The following is a 22,375-nucleotide window of genomic DNA, read 5'->3' as shown; positions in this document are numbered from 1 at the left end:
CCCTCTGGGCAGTAAATCTTTTGCACTCCTATCTCTGCATTTCTGCATCCCAGAAAACCCAACTGATGCAAAGGATATTAAGAGGCTACATGAGTTAACATGTATTATTTGATTTGGTTGAATGAGCATTAAATCATCCAATTTCAAAGTGAAGATGTAGGAAGTTAGGGATTTCCTCAACTAACTAACACTACCAAATACAAGTATTCTTACTCAAAGCAATTCACTTTCCAGTTAATGTGCTCAGTCCTCCCTGGATTTTGTTTTCTTTTCTTTTCTTTTCTTTTCTTATCACTTTTAATCCAGAATATAATCATATTCTATCAACAATCCCTCCAAAATATCACTCATTTCTATTGTTTTACTTTCCTCTTCAATTTTATCTTGCAATCACATATTATGTAGGAAAAAATGAACAAGGATGAATAAATCATACATAAAGTAATTCATTTAAATCCCTTGCATATGTCATTACTGATTATTTTCCCAATTCAGGTATATTATGGCATAAACCACAATCATTCAACATATAACTCTGTAAGGCAAAAGCTTCATATAATAAGTTGAACTTATGGGGCACCTGGGTGGCTCAGTCGATTGAGCATCCAACTCTTGATCTCAGCTCAAGTCTTGAACTCAGGGTTGTGAGTTCACGCCCCACATTGGGCTCCACCCTGGGTGTGGAGCCTACTTAAAAAAATGTTTCTTTCTTTTCTTTTTTTTTTTTTTAAAGATTTTATTTATTTATTTGAGAGAGAGAGAATGAGAGAGAGAACACATGAGAGGGGGGAGGGTCAGAGGGAGAAGCAGACTCCCTGCCGAGCAGGGAGCCCGATGTGGGACTCGATCCAGGGACTCCAGGATCATGACCTGAGCTGAAGGCAGTCGCTTAACCAACTGAGCCACCCAGGCGCCCTAAAAAAATGTTTCTTAAATAATAATAAGATGAACTTACAAGGCAAGTATTAAATGTGTTCCCAGAGTATAATGGTCAAAAGTATTGCCAATAGAATTAACTGAAAAGATTCTTGTTTCTGAGAATCAAACCATTTATTTCACAAATACAGAGGCTCGTTTTCTCATTCTTCCTTTTGCGTCAATCATCATTTAACCCAAATTAATCTTCCCAAAAAAAGCACATAGATCTGCCAATATGTTGGTGTTTTCTTCTTACAAGGAAACAACAGAGCAGATAAAAATCTGCTTTCTCTGATTCTGGAGAGCCACTATTATTGGTATACTACTGCAACTCTCTGAGGTTCTCTTTCAGGGATCAGCAAACTACTACCCATGGAGTAAATCTGGCCCACCACCTGGTTTTGTAAATAAAGTTTTATTGGAATGCTCCAATAAATGCTCCATGCTCCTTCATTTATGTATTACCTATCTGTCTGCCTGTCTGCTGTCTACTCCAATGGCAGAGTTGAATCACAGCGTCAGAGACCATCTGACCTACAAAGCCTAAAATATTTACTCTCTGGCCCTTAACAGAAAAACTGTCCTAGTTTTTCTTAGTATCTAGTATCTTACTATCTTTTTGCCGCATTGCTTCCAAGAAAGCAAGATGGGTCACCAGCAGCCCTACTGGAGGGGAGAAAATTCAGCCAGCGTTCTCGTTCTTGTTGCACATGCTTAAACCAGCACAGTCTGATCCGGAAATATGGTCTCGATATGAACCACCAGTGTTTGCACAGGTAAGCAAAGGATACGGGTTCATTAAGTTGGATTAAGTGAACTTCCTTCAGTGGGTCATCCAAGATATACACCTTACTGCAGATATCCAAAATACCTACCTTCATGCTAACTCTTGGTACATAAAATAAAAATATTTCAATTATGAAAAAAAAAAAGCATGATCCGTTCTTACATTTCGGCTAGTCACTCATTCATTATTATTCATTCATAATATGTTAACTGACATCTCAACGTGTTAATGTCACTACTAAGTGTTAATCTGACCTCAGACAATGACTTTGAGGATCATAATAAATGCTCTCTTTTTCTTTACATTAATAGGTGATTATTATTTTTAATTAACCTGAATTTTATTTTTTATTTTATTTTTTTTTAAAGATTTTATTTATTTGACAGAGAGAGACACTCTGAGAGAGGGAACACAAGCAGGGGGAGTGGGAGAGGGCGAAGCAGGCTTCCCGCTGAGCAGGGAGAGCCCGACGCGGGGCTCGATCCCAGGACCCTGGGATCATGACCTGAGCCGAAGGCAGACGCTTAACGACTGAGCCACCTAGGCGCCCCTAACCTGAATTTTAAAAAGTAATCTCATACCCAGGAGACACTTCGAATCTTGAGTTCAGCATTTGATATTCATCCATGTTTTAGGCTAGCTTTAAACTTTAAGCTTAAGAACAAAAACAAAAAAAAGATTAATTTTCAAAAGAGGCTGGAAATAAAACATCTACAGCTTTAAGAGAAATAAAAAGATAATTATGCCCAAATTTGCTTGTTTTCCTTTCCTTCCGGAAAGATTGCCTCAGTAAAAGAAGTTGAGAGTTTTTTAAAATGCCTTTTGACATCACAGACCTTCTTATTTTAATGGAACAACATCTTCCTAGGAATTCAACAATGAAATCAGAGCAAGAGAATAAGGAGAAAAAGGAGGAGGGGGACGTCTGCACTGAAATAGAACAATGCAGGGAGACTCCAAACTTGGTTTGTGGCTATAGATGGTGAGTGTTGCATAGACCACAGGTTTGCTTAACTCAGATGCCCAGAAGGCTAGGTGAGGATTTCAGCTGGGAACTCTTTAGGTTTGCCCTGGAGCATAAATGAACAGAGGTCTCCTGTGATGAATTGGCCCCTCCTCCTGAGTTTCTTTATTTTCTCCTACTGTTTCCTTCTCTAAGTGGGTACAGCTGTTTGGGATTTTGTGAACTATGGGTTCAATCATATATTCAAGATGATGAAATCAGGACTTCTCAGTGTAGTTCCTCATTTTTCATATGCCAAGTACTTTTTCACTTTCTTTTTATTTCAAAAGCAATATAAAGATCTTTGCATGAAAGTCATAAAAATATTGGTAAGCAAAAAGGAGGAGGAGGGGGAGGAGGAGGGGGGAGGGGGAGGAGAAGAAGAAGAAAAGGAAAAAGAGGAAGAAGAAGAAAAGAAGGAGGAGGAGGAGGAGAAAAGAAAATTCAGATTATTCATAAACGCTACCACCTAAGGAAACCACTATAAAATGTTATTATATATTCATTCATACATGTAATGGGTTGAACGGTGGTTCACCACCCCTCCAAAGGATAAATCTGCCCAGGGCCTGTGAATGTGACCTTCTGTGGAAAGGGGTTCTTTGCCAATGTAATTACATTAAGGATATCAAAAATGAAATCATCCTGGATTATCTGGTAGGCTCTAACTCCAAAGACGATTGTTCCTATAAGAGAGGAAAACTATATTCAAAGGAGAAGGCCATGTGAAGGCAGAGGCAGAGACCAGACAGATACCACCACAGGCCAAGGAATATTGGAGCCTCCAGATGCTGGAAAAGGTAAGGAAGCCTTCTCTAGAGCCTTGAAGGGAGTATAGCCCTTTATCTCAGATATCTGGTATCCAGAATTGTAGGAATAAATTTCTGATATTTCAAGCTACCAAGCATGTGGCAATTTGTTACAGCAGCCCTAGGAAACTAAAACAATATATCTGTTCAGTAAATATTTACTAAACAACAACTATGAGCCAGATATTGTACCGAAGAGTTGATGAATAAGATACCAAAACTTTCAAAGATTTTTTATGAACACATGGAAATATATGTATAAATATTTTAATCGGCCACAATATAAAAGTTGTTATTAACACAGTTTTTAACCTAATAATACAGACATCTTTCATGATTATAAATGAATATGTCTTCATCTTATAGATGAACCACTATTTTGCTCAAGCCATTCTCAGTATTTGAACATTGAGCTTGTTTCCCTTTCTTTTTCTATACTGCAATAATCGTTCTTTAGCTAAATACTTATGCACACTTTTAATTATCCCCTTAAATTAAAAAAAAAAAAATGGAATTTGGAGGTCAAAGTCTGTGCCAGTTATCAATTTCTTGTCTCTTGGTTCCAAACTAACCCCTCTTTCCCCTGTTTTGTGACACTGGAGCTGGATCTTGTGAAACTTTCTCTGCTACAGGTTGGCCCATGATAGGCTAGGCTTTGTCAGTGGAGGGCACTGGGCAAGGCAGCAGTGGCAAGAAGACACTCCTTTTTGGGGTGCCAGTCCTCCACTTTCTAATGTAACATGGGAGCCCCACAGCCCTCACAGACCAGCTCCAACCACACCCTCAAGACACACTCTCCCCCCCACCACGGGTAGTTGTTTCTAAGTAGATCTGGCCATGGCCTTAGGCCCTTTCTCCCCATCCCATGGACATGTCTATACATCAATATGGCCTGCGTTTCTTCCAATATGAACGTTTCTTCACCACCCATGGCTAGGTTTTCCAGTGGTAGACACATGGTCCTCAAAGAGATTTTTTTTTTTTTAAGATTTTATTTATTTATTTGAGAGAGAGAAAGAGAGCACAAGCAGGAGGGAGGGGGAGAGGCAGAGGGAGAAGCAGACTCCCCACTGAGCGGGGAGCCTGATGTGGGACTCGATCCCAGGACCCTGGGATCATGACCTGAGCTGAAGGCAGACGCTTGACCAACTGAGCCACCCAGGCGCCCCTTCAAAGAGATTTAAATCTCAGCCTTGAGTTGTGGATGGGAGCACCCTCCTAGTCCTTCCTTAGCCTAGATCTAATGGCTTCTGCACATGCTACTTCTGGATCCCTTAGAGGCAGCTCGCCACTTTTGCTAGTTAACACTTCTTTTGATTAAATCTCTCTGTTTAAATAACTTGTGCACTTTCAATCTCCTAACTGACTCTGACCCTAACTGATATAAAGTCTAAATGCATTTACATGACCAAAATAATTTCCAGAACAATTGCTCCAATTTACAATCCCTTCCCCAAGCCCTAACCAACTCTAGATATTTCCTTTCATTTTCAGCAAAGAAAATACAATAAGAAAGAAGGTATCCCTTGTCAATTGTTTTCATTTGCATTTCTTTGATTACTAATAAGGTAGAGGAAAAACTATTTGAGTACATGTTGTGTTGGAAGGAGTCATATCAGAGTAACAATGGTTACCTCCAGGGAAGGGAATAAGATGAGAAGAAGGAGAAAGAAGGGCGACTTTCCCTTATTGCTCTAAAATCTTGCACATTGTCCACATATTTTACAAAGGGAAAGCATTCATGTATTATTTATGTGATTAAATATATATACAGCATGAAAGTAAGGTGCTGTTGAGCCCTCTCTCTGACTACGCATGACTGCTCCTAGTCAGAGTTGTTGCCTTTTTTAGCAGAGCTGAGCCATCAACTTTGGAGAGGGCTTACCTATCTGTAACCACAGGCCCACAGACTCATCTCACTAAGGCTGCACCTAGAACACCAAAAAGAAATGAGTGCTCAGCACATGTGCCTGGTCATGGCCACTATAGTTCCTGTATTTTCAAGGATAGGAGAACCATGACTTTCTATACCCTGTCTCATTGTGACAGTAAAACGATGAGCTGCACCCTCAGTTCCAATTTTTAGTTCATAAAAGTTGGGAAGAAGAGAGGGAGAGTGTAGAGACCATAGGGTCCATGTGCTTTTCCTTACCATCAGGAGAACACAGTAGAAGCTTGCGATGTGTGGGACTTTGACCCAGAGAGAAGACTGCATGACCAGGTCAGCACAGAGATGGGCTATAGTCATCTACCTCCTTCCAAAATGATTAATCATCTTTTCCACTTTCCATCTTTGCTTCTATTAAAAAAAAAAAAAAAGGCACGAAGAGAGTTGAGATAATGCAATTGTACTTATCACGATTGACAATTTTATCATTTTTGTCTGACAGGACTACAATATTGTAATATTGTACTACAAATATTTGAAATCCTCCTTTGAGGAAGGGAGGATTCTTTAATAACCCAGTCAGCCAACAGACCTCTGTTGGGCTGAACAGTGTAGGAAGTGGCTAGGAAAATGGCAACCAGCAGGAGCAGAGCACATTTGCCCTACCAATGAAAAGACTAGGGTGGATGGAATAAAGAGCAGAGAATGGGCATGGTGGGTTTGGGTTTGTGGGATGTGAGATGGAGGGGAAGAAAGGAAGAAGGTGAGACCATAAAGCATGGACTTTGTGAAGAGAGATATGTGCATTCGGGTTGTTTAGAAAGATACTCTAATCATCCTAGAGCTCAGTAACCAGATTCTCACTACTCCACTCCCTCGAAAGTTATTGAGTTAAGACCAGTGTTAATTTTCAAAGCCTTTTGGAGTAATTTCAATTTATTTTAGCTGTATTGATGGTCTAAGACTGAACTTTGAGCCAGAACAAGATATTTATTTGGGTTTCGTTTGTTTAATGTTTGTCTCACCCACTGGATGTGAATTCATGCGGTGGATTAGGAGTGGTCAGACAAAATTAAAATACTTTAAGACATGACTGTCCAAAGACCACCCCCTCCAAATCCCAACCTCTCGTCTTCTGAAAATAGTTGTGCTGTAAAAACTGACACACAGAATACACATCTGTTGTTATTCAGTCTGGTGTATGAAGCTCACGTAACAGGCACAAGGGTGCCACCTAGAAAAATGACATCATCTGAAGGCAGCTACGCACATGAGGGTATAGATTTCTTCCAATTCAAAATACACAGACAGCTCATTTAAGTCAAGATTGTTCTTCCACATATTCTTTGCCCTCTATCATGTATCTCCTTTAAAAAAAAATAGTGCAAATTTCTTGGCTGCCGACCTCTATTAACCCGCTTAACCTCAATATCAAAGCTCAACACCTTAGCTCAACTGTCTCTTTAAGAAGATATAGTATCTAAGAGCTCTGTAAAATGTCATTTTTGTTAGGTATGTAGTACTGGCATCTAGAGACTAAGCTTTATTTAGCAGTTAGAATTTTGTGGAGATTATGATCAGAGTAAAACAACGTTTGGATGCAATACAGAATAAAAGAATATGAGAAATTAAAAAAAAAGAAGAAGAAGACAGACTAATCCAGGACAGGAGGCCACAAGGCACATCACGTTTTTAATGAAATATTCTAAGTGTATAGAAAAGTAGAAAGAACAGTATGACTAGCATCCATGTACTCACTACCCAAATTTGTCAAATTTTAACATTTTGTAATATATCCTTCAGCTCTTTGTTCTGAGAAATAAATCATTATGGATACTATCGAAGCCCCATGTATAATCTACAACAAACTCCCCTCCGTTTTGATCCCATATATAACCAGTAACCACTATCCTGAATTTTGTGTTCATCACTCTCATGCATGTTTTTATCATTTTACGTATATATTTATCCATAAAGAATATCAAGAATGACTCCACCAGTTTCGAAGCTTATCTAAATAGTATCATACTGCTACAGGCCCACATGAGCACACACAGAGATACATATACATACACACATATGTATATCATATAGAAGTATTCATATCCTTTTACAACTTTAAGGTATATCCATGTAGAGAAAATATAGTTGTAGTTGCTTCATATTAACTGCTGTTTCCCATTGTATAATCATACCACAACTTCCTTACGTATTCCTATGGATAGACCATTAGATATTTTGCCATTCTTTGTTATCATAAGTCAGACTGCAGGGAAAATTCTTTTGGATAAATGCATAGAACTTTTTTTAAAATTTTATTTTGTTTTTAATATAGAGTTAGAAGAATAATATGACCAATAAAGTTGACCTTTTTCAAATGTGTAGCTCTGTGAATTTTAACACATGTATAGACTGATGGGACCACCATCACAATAAGGACACAGAACTGTTCCATCATTGAAAGCAGCTCCCTCAGGCTGCTTCTTTGTAGTCGCAACTTTGTCACTGCCCCTAACACCTGCCAACCAATAGCCTATTCTCTGTTGCCATAATTTTCCTATTTCCATGATATCATATACATAATCATACAACGTGTTACCTTTGAGACTGGTTTCTTTCACTCAGCATAATACCTTGAGATGCATCCATGTTGTCGTATCTATCAATACTTTGATTGCTAAGTAATATTCCATCGCATGGGTGTACAACACTTTGTTTACTATTTTGCCCATGGAAAGACATTTGTGTTACTATTGATTTTTGGCAATTATTAATAAAGATGTTATAAACCTTCATAAACAGGTCCTTATGCACATGTAAGTTTTCAGTTAACTTGGGTAAATACCTAGTCATGGAATTACTGGGTCAGATGGTAAGTATATGTTTATCTTTCCAAATTCTTGGGGACTTACCAGTTATCTTTCTGTAATTGACTTCTAATCTAATTCTATTATGATCAGAGAACATAATTTGTATGATTTTTATTCTTTTAAATTTGTGAGTGTTTTATAACCCAGGATATAGTCAACCTTGACAAGTGTCATCTACACTTAAAAAAAATATGCACTGTGTTCGAGTTGAGTGTGCTACAGATGTCAGTTAGATCCAGTTGGCTGATAGTGTTGTTCAGTTCCTCTATATCCTTGCCTATTCTCTATCTACCTGCTCTATTAATTGCAGAGAAAAAAAGGTTTAAGTCTCCAGCTGTAATTGTTGGATTTGTCCATTTCTTCTTTCAGGCTTATTAGTTTTACTTCATGTATTTTGAAGCTCCGTTGTTAAAATTTACACACTTAGGATTATAGTTACTGGTGGATTGACCCTTTTATCAGTATGTAATGTTTCTTTCTATCCCTGGTATCCTTCTTGCTCTACAGTCTACTCTGTCTGATATTAATATAGTCATTCCAGATTTCATTTGATGAGTGTTTGCCTGGTGTATCATTTTATATCCTTTCCTTTTTAACTTTCCTGTGTCATTATATGTACATCAGGTTTCTTGTAGTCAGCTTAGCATTGGTCTGGGTTTTCTTTAATATTTTTTGGTCTTGGGTTTTGTTTGTTTGTTTTTGTTTTATTTAACCCATTCTGATGATCTCAGTCTTTTACTTTGTGTATTTAGACCACTTACATTTAGCATTATTATTGTTCTGTTTGCATTTGAGTCTACCCTTTTATAATTTGTTTTCTATTTGTTCCCTCTGGTTTTTGTCCCACTCTTTCCCCTTTCTTGCTTTCTTGTGTAATATTTGAATATTTTTAGTGTTCCATTTTAATCTGCCTATTGAGTTTGATTACATCTTAGTGTTTTTCCCCCCCCAGTGGTCATATTAGGGATTAAATATACAAACTTGACCTTTCTCAATCTACCTAGACCTAATATTTCACCACTTCAGGTAGAATATAGAACTCTTACCAGCATATATGTCCCTTTACCCTCCTCTCCTTATGTTGTTGTGATTATTATGTCTATATGTATTAAAACTCCATAATTATAGTTTTTGCTTTCGACCATCATACATATTTTAAAGAACTTAAGAGGAGAAAAATAATCTCTTCTATTTACTCAGATTTTTACCATTTCTGTTACTCTTCCTTCACTCTTGATGTTCTAAGTTTCCCTCTGGTAGTATTTGCCATTCATCTGAAAAAACTTGCTTTTCATGTTTCTGTTGGAACAGGTCTGCTGGCAACGGATTCTCTCAGTTTTCATCGACATTTCATCATCGTTCCTGGAGGAAATTAATTCTGCAAGGGAATTTTGAAATTGTCTAACTTAAAATATTCATTGCACATGTGAGGAAAATGAAGTCCAAAGACAGTAATACTTTGCCCCTATGGCACTGAGCCAGGACCAAAATCTAAGCTTGATTCTCAGTTCAGTGCTCTTACTCTTCTTAGACAATGTGCTGGCTTGCTATCTCAATTATTTGGTATATAGTGAGAATAGGCTGTGCAAAAAAAAAGCTTGATTATTATATGCTTAATATAAGAAAAAGTGGTAAAGAGGGGGGGCGGAGCAAGATGGCGGAGGAGTAGGAGACCTGGATTACGTCTGGTCTCAGGAATTCAGCTGGATAGGGGTCAAACCATTCTGAACACCTACAAACTCAACAGAAGATCGAAGAAAAGAAGAGCAACAACTCTCCGAACAGAAAAGCGACCACTTTCTGGAAGGTAGGACGTGCGGAGAAGTGAATCCGAGGCGATATTCGGGAGGATAGACGGCGGGGGAGGGGCCTCCATTGGCCGCTTCTGGCAAGTGATAGAGCCGCGGAGCACAAAATCGGAACTTTTAGAAGTCGGCTCCGCTGAGGGACGTCACTCCGGTGGCTAAGCGGGGGGTGGAACTTCGTGGGACGGTGTGGTCTCAGGACCCTTGGGGTCACAGAAAGACCGGGGGTGCCTGAGTGCAGCAGAGCTCCCAGGTATCGGCGGGGAAGCCGGCTGCAGAGACGGAGCCGAGGCATGGGCTTGCAGCTCGGGATTGTCATACACCGTGATCCGCGGCACAGTCGGGCCCCTGCTCCTCCAGCAGGGACCCAACAAGCGGCAGATCCGGGGAGACTCACCTTCTTCCCCCGGGAGGAGAGGTGCGGGAGCGCACCGCAGGGATCTGCTGGGTTTGGAGACTCCACATGGGGTCGGGTGCCAGAGATAGAAACGCGCGGTCACAGGCCAGGTGAGCACAGAGTGCAGCCAGAGACCGGGGAGACGGGAGTGACTGACTGCTTTTCTCTGGGGGCTCACTGAGGAGCAGGGCCCCAAGTTCTCGGCTCCTCCGGGGCGGAGATTGGGAGGCTGCCATTTTCACTCTCCGCCTCCAAAGCTGTACGGAAAGCTCCCAGGGAACAAAAGCCCCGCAGAGCAAACCCGAGCAGATTACTTAGCCAGGAGGGGGCAAGGGCGGGGCAATTCCGCCTCCGGCAGAGACATTTGGAAACCACGGCAACAGGCCCCTCCCCAGAAGATCAGCGAGAACAGCCAGCCAAGACCAAGTTTACCGATCAATGAGAATGGCAGAACTCCAGCGCTAGGGGAATACTGCACATAGAATCCATGGCTTTTTTACCATGATTCTGTAGTCTTTCAAAGTTAATTTTTTTAATTTTCTTTTTTTTTCTTTTTCTTTTTTTGAATTTTTCTTTTTCCCTTTTTCAACCACCATCTTATCAATCCCTTTTTTAAAAAACATTTTTATTTTTCATTTTTAGAGTCATATTCTATCCCTTCATAGTAGTTACCCGTATTTTTGGCATATATATATAAGTTGTTCTCTCTTTAAAATTTTGAGATAGTTTCTTCTAACAGATCAAAATATACCCTAAATCTCTAGTGTATGGTTTTTTTCTACTCCCCTGCCTGATCACATTCTCTTTTTCTTTTTTTTTTTAAATCCTCTTCTTTCTTTATTCAAACAACTTCTTATCAATTCCTTTTATAAAATTTTTTATAATTTCCATCTTTACAGTCATATTCTATCCCTTCATCATATCAACCCTTATTTTTGTACATATATAAGTTTGTCTTTCTTTAAAATTTTGGGAGGCACTTTCTTCTAACAGGCCAAAATACACCCAAAATCTAGTGTGTGGCACTGATCTATATACCAGCCTGATCATATTTGACCATATTCTGTTTTTTTTGTTTTGTTTTGTTCTGCTTTTGTTTGTTTTTATCTTTATCTTTTTCTTTCTTTCTTTTTCTTTTTTCTCTCTTTCCCTTTCTTTTCCCACTGCTTCAGGTCTTTTCTGATTTGTTTAGAGTATATTTTCTGGGGACCTTCTTACCCTGTTAGTATTTTGTTCTCTCATTAGTCTATTCTCCTCTGGGCAAAATGACAAGATGGAAGAAATCACCTCAACAAAAAGAACAAGAGGTAGTACCGACTGCCAGGGACCTACTCAATACGGACATTAGTACAATGTCAGATCTAGAGTTCAGAATCATCACTTTAAAGATACTAGCTGGGCTTGAAAAAAATATGGAAGTTATTAAAGAAACCCTTTCTGGAGAAGTAAAAGAACTAAAATCTAACCAGTGGAAATCAAAAAGGCTATTAATGAGGTGCAGTCAAATATGGGGGCACTAACTGCTAGGATAAATGAGGCAGAAGAGAGAATCAGTGAGATAGAAGACCAAATGATGGAAAATAAAGAAGCTGAGAAAAAGAGAGATAAACAACTACTGGATCACGAGGGCAGAATTCGAGAGATAAGTGATACCATAAGACGAAACAACATTAGAATAATTGGGATCCCAGAAGAAGAAAAAAGAGAGAGGGGGGCAGAAGGTATAATGGAGCAAATTATGGCAGAGAACTTCCCTAATTTGGGGAAGGACACAGGCATCAAAATCCAGGAAGCACAGAGAACCCCTCTCAAAATCAATAAAAATAGGTCAACACCCCGACATCTAATAGTAAAACTTAGGAGTCTCAGAGATAAAGAGAAAATCCTGAAAGCAGCTTGGGAGAAGAGATATGTAACCTACAATGGTAGAAACACTAGATTGGCAACAGACCTATCCACAGAGACCTGGCAGGCCAGAAAGGACTGGCAGGATATATTCAGAGCACTAAATGAGAAAAATATGCAGCCAAGAATACTCTATCCAGCTAGGCTGTCATTGAAAATAGAAGGAGAGATAAAAAGCTTCCAGGACAAACAAAAACTAAAGGAATTTGCAAACACAAAATGAGCCCTACAAGAAATCTTGAAAGGGGTCCTCTAAGCAAAGAGAGAGCCTAAAAGCAACATAGACCAGAAAGGAACACAGACAATATACAGTAACAGTCACCTTACAGGCAACACAATGGCACTAAATTCATATCTTTCAATAGTTACCCTGAATGTAAATGGGCTCAATGCCCCAATCAAAAGACACAGGCTATCAGATTGGATAAAAAAAACAAGACCCATCGATATGCTGTGTGCAAGAGACTCATTTTAGACCCAAAGACACCTCCAGATTGCAAGTGAGGGGGTGGAAAACCATTTACCATGCTAATGGACACCAAAAGAAAGCTGGGGTGGCAATCCTTATATCAGACAAATTAGATTTTAAACCAAAGACTGTAATAAGAGATGAGGAAGGACACTATATCCTACTTAAAGGGTCTATCCAACAAGAAGATCTAACAATTGTAAATATCTATGCCCCTAACATGGGCGCAGCCAATTATATAAGGCAATTAATAACAAAAGCAAAGAAACACATCGACAACAATACAATAATAGTGGGGGACTTTAACACCCCCCTCACTGAAATGGACAGATCGTCTAAGCAAAAGATCAACAAGGAAATAAAGACTTTAAATGACACACTGGACCAAATGGACTTCACAGACATATTCAGAACATTCCATTCCAAAGCAACGGAATACACATTCTTCTCTAGTGCCCATGGTACATTCTCCAGAATCGATCACATCCTAGGTCATAAATCAGGTCTCAACCAGTACCAAAAGATTGGGATCATTCCCTGCCTATTTTCAGACCACAATGCTTTGAAACTAGAACTCAATCACAAGAGGAAAGTCAGAAAGAACTCAAATACATGAGGCTAAAGAGCATCCTACTAAAGAATGAATGGGTCAACCAGGAAATTAAAGAAGAATTAAAAAAATTCATGGAAACCAATGAAAATGAAAACACAACTGTTCAAAATCTTTGGGATGCAGCAAAGGCAGTCCTAAGAGGAAAGTATATAGCAATACAAGCCTTTCTCAAGAAACAAGAAAGGTCTCAAGTACACAACCTAACCCTACACCTAAAGGAGCTAGAGAAAGAACAGCAAATAAAACCTAAACCCAGCAGGAGAAGAGATATAATAAAGATCAGAGCAGAAATCAATGAAATAGAAACCAAAGGAACAGTAGAACAGATCAACGAAACTAGGAGCTGCTTCTTTGAAAGAATTAACAAGATTGATAAACCCCTGGCCAGACTTATCAAAAAGAAAAATGACCCAAATCAACAAAATCATGAATGAAAGAGGAGAGATCACAACCAACACCAAAGAAATACAAACAATTATAAGAACGTATTATGAGCAACTCTATGCCAGCAAATTCGATAACCTGGAAGAAATGGATGCATTCCTAGAGATGTATCAACTACCAAAACTGAAGCAGGAAGAAATAGAAAACCTGAACAGACCTATAACCACTAAGGAAATTGAAGCAGTCATCCAAAATCTCCCAAAAAACAAAAGCCCAGGGCCAGATGGCTTCCCAGGGGAATTCTACCAAACATTTCAAGAAGAATTAATACCTATTCTTCTGAAACTGTTCCAAAAAATAGAAATGGAAGGAAAACTTCCAAACTCATTTTATGAGGCCAGCATTACCTTGATCCCAAAACCAGACAAACACCCCATCCAAAAGGAGAATTACAGACCAATATCCCTGATGAACATGGATGCAAAAATTCTCACCAAAATACTAGCCAATAGGATCCAACAGTACATTAAAAGGATTATTCACCACGACCAAGTGGGATTTATCCCCAGGCTGCAAGGTTGGTTCAACATCCGCAAATCAATCAACGTGATACAATACATTAACAAAAGAAAGAACAAGAACCATATGATCCTCTCAATAGATGCAGAAAAAGCATTTGACAAAGTACAGCATCCTTTCTTGATCAAAACTCTTCAGAGTATAGGCATAGAGGGTACATACCTCAATATCATAAAAGCCATCTATGAAAAACCTACAGCAAATATCATTCTCAATGGGGAAAAACTGAGAGCTTTCCCCCTAAGGTCAGGAACGCAGCAGGGATGTCCTCTATCACCACTGCTATTCAACATAGTATTAGAAGTCCTAGCCACAGCCATCAGACAACAAAAAGAAATCAAAGGCATCCAAATCGGCAAAGAAGAAGTCAAACTCTCACTCTTTGCAGATGATATGATACTTTATGTGGAAAACCCCAAAGACTCCACCCCAAAACTGCTAGAACTCATACAGGAATTCAGTCAAGTGGCAGGATATAAAATCAATGCACAGAAGTCAGTGGCATTCCTATACACCAACAACAAGACAGAAGAAAGAGAAATTAAGGAGTCGATCCCATTTACAATCGCACCCAAAACCATAAGATACCTAGGAAGAAATCTGACCAAAGAGGCAAAGGATCTGTACTCAGAAAACTATAAAATACTCATGAAAGAAATTGAGGAAGACACAAAGAAATGGAAAAACATTCCATGCTCATGGATTGGAAGAACAAATATTGTGAAGATGTCAATGCTACCTAGAGCAATCTACACATTCAATGCAATCCCCATCAAAATACCATCCACTTTTTTCAAAGAAATGGAACAAATAATCCTAAAATTTGTATGGAACCAGAAAAGACCCCGAATAGCCAGAGGAATCTTGAAAAAGAACAGCAAAGCTGGCGACATCACAATTCCGGACTTCCAGCTCTATTACAAAGCTGTCATCATCAAGACAGTATGGTACTGGCACAAAAACAGACACACAGATCAATGGAACAGAATAGAGAGCCCAGAAATGGACCCTCAACTCTATGGTCAACTAATCTTTGACAAAGCAGGAAAGAATGTCCAATGGAAAAAAGACAGTCTCTTCAACAAATGGTGTTGGGAAAACTGGATAGCCACATGCAGAAGAATGAAACTGGACCATTTCCTTACACCACACACAAAAATAGACTCAAAATGGTTGAAAGACCTCAATGTGAGACAGGAGTCCATCAAAATCCTAAAGGAGAACACAGGCAGCAACCTCTTCGACCTCAGCTGCAGCAACTTCTTCCTAGAAACATCGCCAAAGGCAAGGGAAGCAAGGGCAAAAATGAACTATTGGGACTTCATCAAGATAAAAAGCTTTTGCACAGCAAAAGAAACAGTCAACAAAACCAAAAGACAACCGACAGAATGGGAGAAGATATTTGCAAATGACATATCAGATAAAGGGCCAGTATCCAAAATCTATAAAGAACTTATCAAACTCAACACCCAAAGAACAAATAATCCAATCAAGAAATGGGCAGAAGACATGAACAGACATTTTTCCAAAGAAGACATCCAAATGGCCAACAGACACATGAAAAAGTGCTCAACATCGCTTGGCATCAGGGAAATCCAAATCAAAACCTCAATGAGATACCACCTCACACCAGTCAGAATGGCTAAAATTAACAAGTCAGGAAATGACAGATGTTGGTGGGGATGCGGAGAAAGGGGAACCCTCCTACACTGTTGGTGGGAATGCAAGCTGGTGCAGCCACTCTGGAAAACAGTATGGAGGTTCCTCAAAAAGTTGAAAAGAGAGCTACCATATGATCCAGCAATTGCACTACTGGGTATTTAGCCCAAAGATACAAAAGTAGGGATCCAAAGGAGTACGTGCACCCCGATGTTTATAGCAGCAATGTGCACAATAGCCAAACTGTGGAAAGAGCCAAGATGTCCATCGACAGATGAATGGATAAAGAAGAGGTGGTATATATATACAATGGAATATTATGCAGCCATCAAAAGGAATGAGATCTTGCCATTTGCAACGACGTGGATGGAACTGGAGGGTATTATGTTGAGCGAAATAAGTCAAACAGAGAAAGACATGTATCATATGACCTCACTGATATGAGGAATTCTTAATCTCAGGAAACAAACTGAGGGTTGCTGGAGTGGGGGGTGGGGTGGGAAGGATGGGGTGACTGGGTGATAGACACTGGGGAGGGTATGTGCTCTGGTAAGCGCTGTGAATTGTGCAAGACTGTTGAATCTCAGATCTGTACCTCTGAAACAAATAATGCAATATATGTTAAGAAAAAAAAAAAAGAAGATAGCAGGAGGGAAAGAATGAAGGGGGGGAAATTGGAGGGGGAGACGAACCATGAGAGATGATGGGCTCTGATAAACAAACTGAGGGTTCTAGAGGGGAGGGGGGTGGGAGGATGGGTTAGCCTGGTGATGGGTATTGAGGCGGGCACGTTCTGCATGGGGCACTGGGTGTTATGCACAAACAATGAATCATGGAACACTACATCTAAAACTAATGATGTAATGTATGGGGATTAACATAACAATAAAAAAACTAAAAAAAAAAAAAAGAAAAAGTGGTAAAGTTATTTTTTTAGAGCTGAATGGGGCTTCAGAGATCATTCATTTCTGTGTTTCATGTTTCAGATGAGAAAACCGAGGCCAGAGAAGGTAATTCAGTTTCCCAAAGGAAATGTACTAATAAGCAAAGACATGACATTTATAGCAAGATCACATTACATACCCACCATTTGGCATCCGGGTTGCCTGTTTCTTTTCTCCAACAACAATAGCCAAGATAGATCATGTTGGGCCAAACACACTCTCTCTGGAAGTTCCCTCATGACCTTATGACACAAATTGGATGGCCAACACTGCACAGTGGATCCTAGCTAGGTCATTTGGAATCAAATCTATGACTGTTATCATTAGCACTATCCTCTCAACCAATGTTTCCCCAACTTCAGTGTCTACCAGAATTGGACTTCAGGGTGCACAGAAACTTATAAGCTGTTAAAAATCAGCTTAATAAAATTGCACATTCCTGGGCCTACTTCCAAAGATTCTGATTCACTAGATCTAGCGTGTGACCCTGAGAATTTGCATTTTTGTAAACTCCCCAGGTGATTCTGATGCACAGGCTGCACTGGGAGACATGTCTGGCCTAGACTGAAGCCTTATGTCTTGGTCATGAAAAGAAAGTTCTGTTCTTTCTAGCTCAGAACAGAAGAAGAGACTGGGTATGACACCAAAGCATTTCTTAATCTCACTGGATTCGGGATGCACCATTCACAGTAATCGAGCTGCCTTCCTCCTCTTTCAGGGATAGCTGAGACAGCTAGAAGTTAACAGTAACACAGCCCTCACACATCTGTATGGTAACAACAACTCTTAAAGACACAGATAACTACAGTTAGCACAGAGTTTATTATATGTCTCTTACCTATTGCCCTTTCAAGAGGTCCATTAAGATTCCTAAAACTTAGATATTCCAATTAAATATAACAGCTAACATTTATCTAGGGCCAGATTTTATAAGTCCAGATTTTTACTTTAAATACACTTCATAATCATCCCCCCATACACGAACACACCTAGACCCACATACACAAACAGCACTGATCCCATAGGAATGTGTTCATTCTCAGCTGGATGCCTTGCTATGCACGAGATCCTATAGAAGCAGGAAAAAGAAGAAAGCGTGCTGGCCCTGTACTCAAGAGTTAGAGTCCAGCATGGAAAACCAACCACACAAACAAGAAACAACTAGTTGTGTTTTAAGCAACATGCAGACGTGTGCAAGATAAAAACAGAGTATAACCTTCACAGATTAAGGAACCCTTATGTTTAAATATTGACTCTGTTGTTCTTATGGTTTAATTCCTGGAAGTAAAGAGCTTGATGTTTAGCTAGACTGAAAGGAAACACAAGTGCTCTTTGCATTTGATCCCTTAATGCATGCAGAGGCACGGATTCCCTGATCTGGCCAGCATACTGCCTCAGACTTTTTCTCTATTGTCTTGTAGGTATGGACAGATCTCTTTTCTCTAATAATCATAAAAGATGCTTGAAAGCAGGAGCCATGTCTTGATACTTCTTCTGTGTCTCCTACAGGGCCTGAAACTATGTTATTTTAATGTCACCCATAGTGAAGCCCCTTCCATGTTCGCTTTTTGTGATACCCTATAGTTTCAGAGACAGCCTGAGATCCCTGCCCTCAAAGATTTCCCCGCATTCACTGAGCTCATACTTCTCCTGCAAGTGATAGGCCCCGTCCTCAGAGCTTCGGGCCCAGAGATAAGTAACACTCTCCCTCTGCACTTGAGTGAGGAAGACAGACATGAGTACTGTGTTAGTGTCTAGAGCTCCTGTCACAAAGGATCACAAACTGGGGGTTTAAAAAACAGGAGTGCATTGTCTCATGGTTCTGGAGGCCACAAGTCTGAGATCAAGATGTTGACGGGGATGATCTCTACCAAGCACTCTGAGGGAGAATCAGCTGCTTGCCTCTTACCTAGTTTCTGGTGGTTTGCTGGCCATGTCTAGGGTTCCTTGGCTTGTAGAAGCATGATTCTGATCTCTGCCCTCATCTTCACATGGAGATCCCCTGGTGTGCATAGCTCTGTGTCCAAATTTCCCTTCTTTATAGGGACACCAGTTATATTGGATTAAGGGGCCACTCTGTTCCAGTATGACCTCATCTTAACTACCGACATCTGCAATGACCCTATTTCCACATAAGATCACATTCTGAGGTATTAAGGGTTAGGATTTCAACATATAAATTGGCAGGGGTGGGGTGGGGGGTATAACTCAATCTCTAACTCATACAAACAGCTAAACACAACCTGGTCAATGCTTTAATCGGAGTGTATGCACAAAGCTATGTGGGTAGATGAAAGCACACGGCACTGAGCTTAACAGGCCTGAAGAAAAGCATCTGAGAAAGTGGGACAAGGGGCCAAAGCTTGGGCCGACAATAGACATTCTCCAGGTGGGGAAAGCAAAAGAGCTTTTGAATAAAGGCATGTCTACCAGAGCATGAAGCACTTGGGGAACTGCAAAAAGTATTATGGGGTGAAACCTGAAGGGCACAGGAGAACTGAGAGATGAAGCAGGAAGGGGAGACAGACGTCAAACCATGAAGGGCCACATCACAGTGAGTAGCCTAATCCAGACGCTGTGAGAAGCCATGCGGGCTTTTCAATAGGACATCATGGTTGTACCTGCATGCTAGAGAGCTCACTCTGGCAAAAGTTTTGATTCTATCATCACACAGGTGGACACTGCAATAGGGCCATACTGGAAGCTGAGAGACCAGTTAGGAGCCTATTTGCAAGAGTCTAAGCAAGAAATGAGGAGACCCTGACTGCATTCAAGACCCGTGGGAACGGAAAGGCGGGGAAGGATTTACAATGGGAGGCTTGACCCAGAATGTCAGGCTCTGGTAAACATCAGTTGGGGATAACTTGGATGTGGATTGAAGGGATGTAGATGAGGAAGCCAGGGGCCAAGATGGGGAGAGTGAGAGCAGGAGCAGAAGGGCAAAGCCCATTTCTGAGAGGCGGAAGAGGACGTTGAGGACACCTGCATCTGACTGGCCAATCCTGCCCCGAGGATATCCCCTCTCCCACCCCAACCGCATTCACACTTAACGTCTGACTTCCACGGGGAGTTTTGCCCTTGACCTTAATAGGGCAGGGGAAACGTGCTTAGATAATCTCTAATCAAGTTAGAAATACTGTTCCCTGAACTGATGCCAGACAAGAGTCTACTAAGGGAACATGACCCCATGAGTAGGGGAGAACTGGAGTCGTAGGGTGGGGAATGGCCTCATGCCCATGTCCTTTGCCAACCCAGAAAAATGCACACCAACTTGCCACAGAGTGCAGATGTGGCCCCGGTCAGTGCCTGATTTCTTCATCCCCTGGCCATGATGCCTAATCGGATGCATCAGGAGTTGCAACGTTTCTCAGAAACTGGGGACCAGTTAAAAGTTCATTCCAGATAAAACGAAGGAGATCATTCAACAAGACCGACAAATGCCCACCACCACACCCAGCAGAGGGAAGCAAGGTGGCAAGAGTATCATCTTGGGATTTCTCACTTTTAGGCCGTGATGTGCTCCTGAAAGTAGTCCCTGTCCGACATCCTCCTTTCCCATACTTTATCACTCTTGTCCCGCTCATAAACAGTATCTAACCTAACCCAGTGTGCCACAGGAACCGAGAAGTCATAATATTTCTAGCAAACACATGTAGCATACTTACTTTACCACGTGCTGGGGGCTGTTCCAAGCACACAATAACCCTACTGGGTAGGTCCTATTATTATCTTCAGTTATAGATGAGGGGATGGCAAAGAGCACAAGAATCTCCCGCTGAATCACAGGGGAAAAAAACTCTGATCTGAACCCACAAGCCCAAGTGTGTCTGAGGATTCCTGACTCCAGCAAGGGAAGGAGGCCGTTAAAGAGTAGGATTAACATACATGGGAAGCTTCCATGTCTGGACAGGCAGCTCATGGCAAAGATGCATTTTCCTGAACGTTCAGCACAGTGGGGCTGCCTCTCTGGTCAGACTTGCACTTCAATCCCGCCCTCCCCCACTAAATAGAGGAGCCAGGAATCCAGGCCTGGCCTGCCCCCTCCCCTCCTTCTTCCTCAAAAGGGAAATGAGGTGGGGGAGTATAAATTATTTCACAAGCTATCAGGAGAAAGTCTAACATGTGTCCTCCAGTGATTCATTTGGGTGGACCACTTTCACACCAAGCTAAATGCAAAAGTTCAGAGTGGGGTCATCGGGCGGCCCCTCCCTCCTTGAGTACAGGAGAAATTTCCTCTTTGTAAGGGGCAGGCACAGTTGGAATCAAACCCCATCCAAACAGGAAATCGCCAAGATTCTAGGTAAAATTGGTGCCTTATTTTTAAAGAACAAACTTTTTTATTCCTTAAGTGGGTGTTTCCTGAGTGCCTACTAGCTGCCAGGCACGGGACATGCAGTTGTTGTGGACCTAGTGTGTGCCCTGGGGGAAGATAGGAAGAGGGAAAAGACAACATACACACGCACACACGCACACACACCTGACAAATCTTAAAGAAAGACTTTCGGGGGACTGTCTTTTTTCTGAAAAAGGAAAATGAAAATAAAAGGTTGCGCGCGCGCACACACACACACACACCCCGAGTCCCCGAAAGTGCCCGGACTGAGCCCCGAGCAGGGACAGTGGGAGGCCTGGGGCGAGGGGGATGGGCGCGAGAGGCGGCTGGGTGACAAGGTGCAAGGGCAGAGCCGGCAGAGGCACCGGGAGTTGGCTGGCGAGCTTGCGCCAGAGGTAGGTGCCAGCTGCGAGGGGGCGGAGGGGCGGGCGCGGGGCCAGGCGGGGGAGGCCCGGCGTCACCTCTGCCTCTAGGAGTCGGGCGCGCAGACGAGCTCGCCCCGAGCAGCCGGGGGCGCGGGCGTCCCCGCCACCCGCAGACGGAGCCGCGGGGAACAGTCGCCGCAGCCCGCCCAGCAACAGCATCCTCTGGAGAGACGCCCCAGGCTCCGCAGCCGCCTTCCTCCGCCCGGACAAGCGCCGCCGCCCGCATCCCGCGCTCCCGCTCGCGGTCGCCCCCAGCCCCGCCGCCCTTCCGCCCGCGGGGGGCAGCAGGCACCCGCGCCCCCCCACCACCGGCCTCACCCCGGCCCTTCCCTGCCGCGGGCTCCCGGGCGGACGGCGCGGGGAGAGAAGGTGCCGCAGACAGGGGCCCGGAGGCACCATCCCCTGGTCTCCACTCCGCGAGGAGTAGGGACGCCCGCCAGCACCGCGAGCCCCCGCGCCGCGGGTCCCCAAGTTCAGGGGCGACACCCCTCCAAGGGGAGGGGGGGCGATCCCGCGCGGTGAGCACCCCGGCCCCGTCGACCCCGGCCGGCCCTCGGCGCCCAGCGCCCGCCCCGGGTCCCCGGAGA

General features: G+C 42.0%; 1 long non-coding RNA gene across 1 annotated transcript; it reads right to left on the bottom strand.

Moving 5' to 3' along the window:
- Positions 1-5,424: 5,424 nt before the first annotated feature.
- LOC110570422 lies at positions 5,425-20,729 on the bottom strand. The gene is made up of 5 exons (XR_002479722.1): positions 20,696-20,729; positions 18,940-19,152; positions 9,484-9,653; positions 5,670-5,816; positions 5,425-5,448 (listed from the first exon to the last, which is right to left on the bottom strand). It is a non-coding gene; the product is annotated as an uncharacterized LOC110570422 (long non-coding RNA).
- Between the last annotated feature and the right edge of the window lie 1,646 nt (positions 20,730-22,375).

Source organism: Neomonachus schauinslandi, chromosome 15 (genome assembly GCF_002201575.2).
Source record: "Neomonachus schauinslandi chromosome 15, ASM220157v2, whole genome shotgun sequence".
Classification (NCBI taxonomy): Eukaryota; Metazoa; Chordata; class Mammalia; order Carnivora; family Phocidae; genus Neomonachus; species Neomonachus schauinslandi.
The sequence above is the reverse complement of the archived record's forward strand: the minus strand, read 5'-3'. Positions and strand labels throughout refer to the sequence as shown.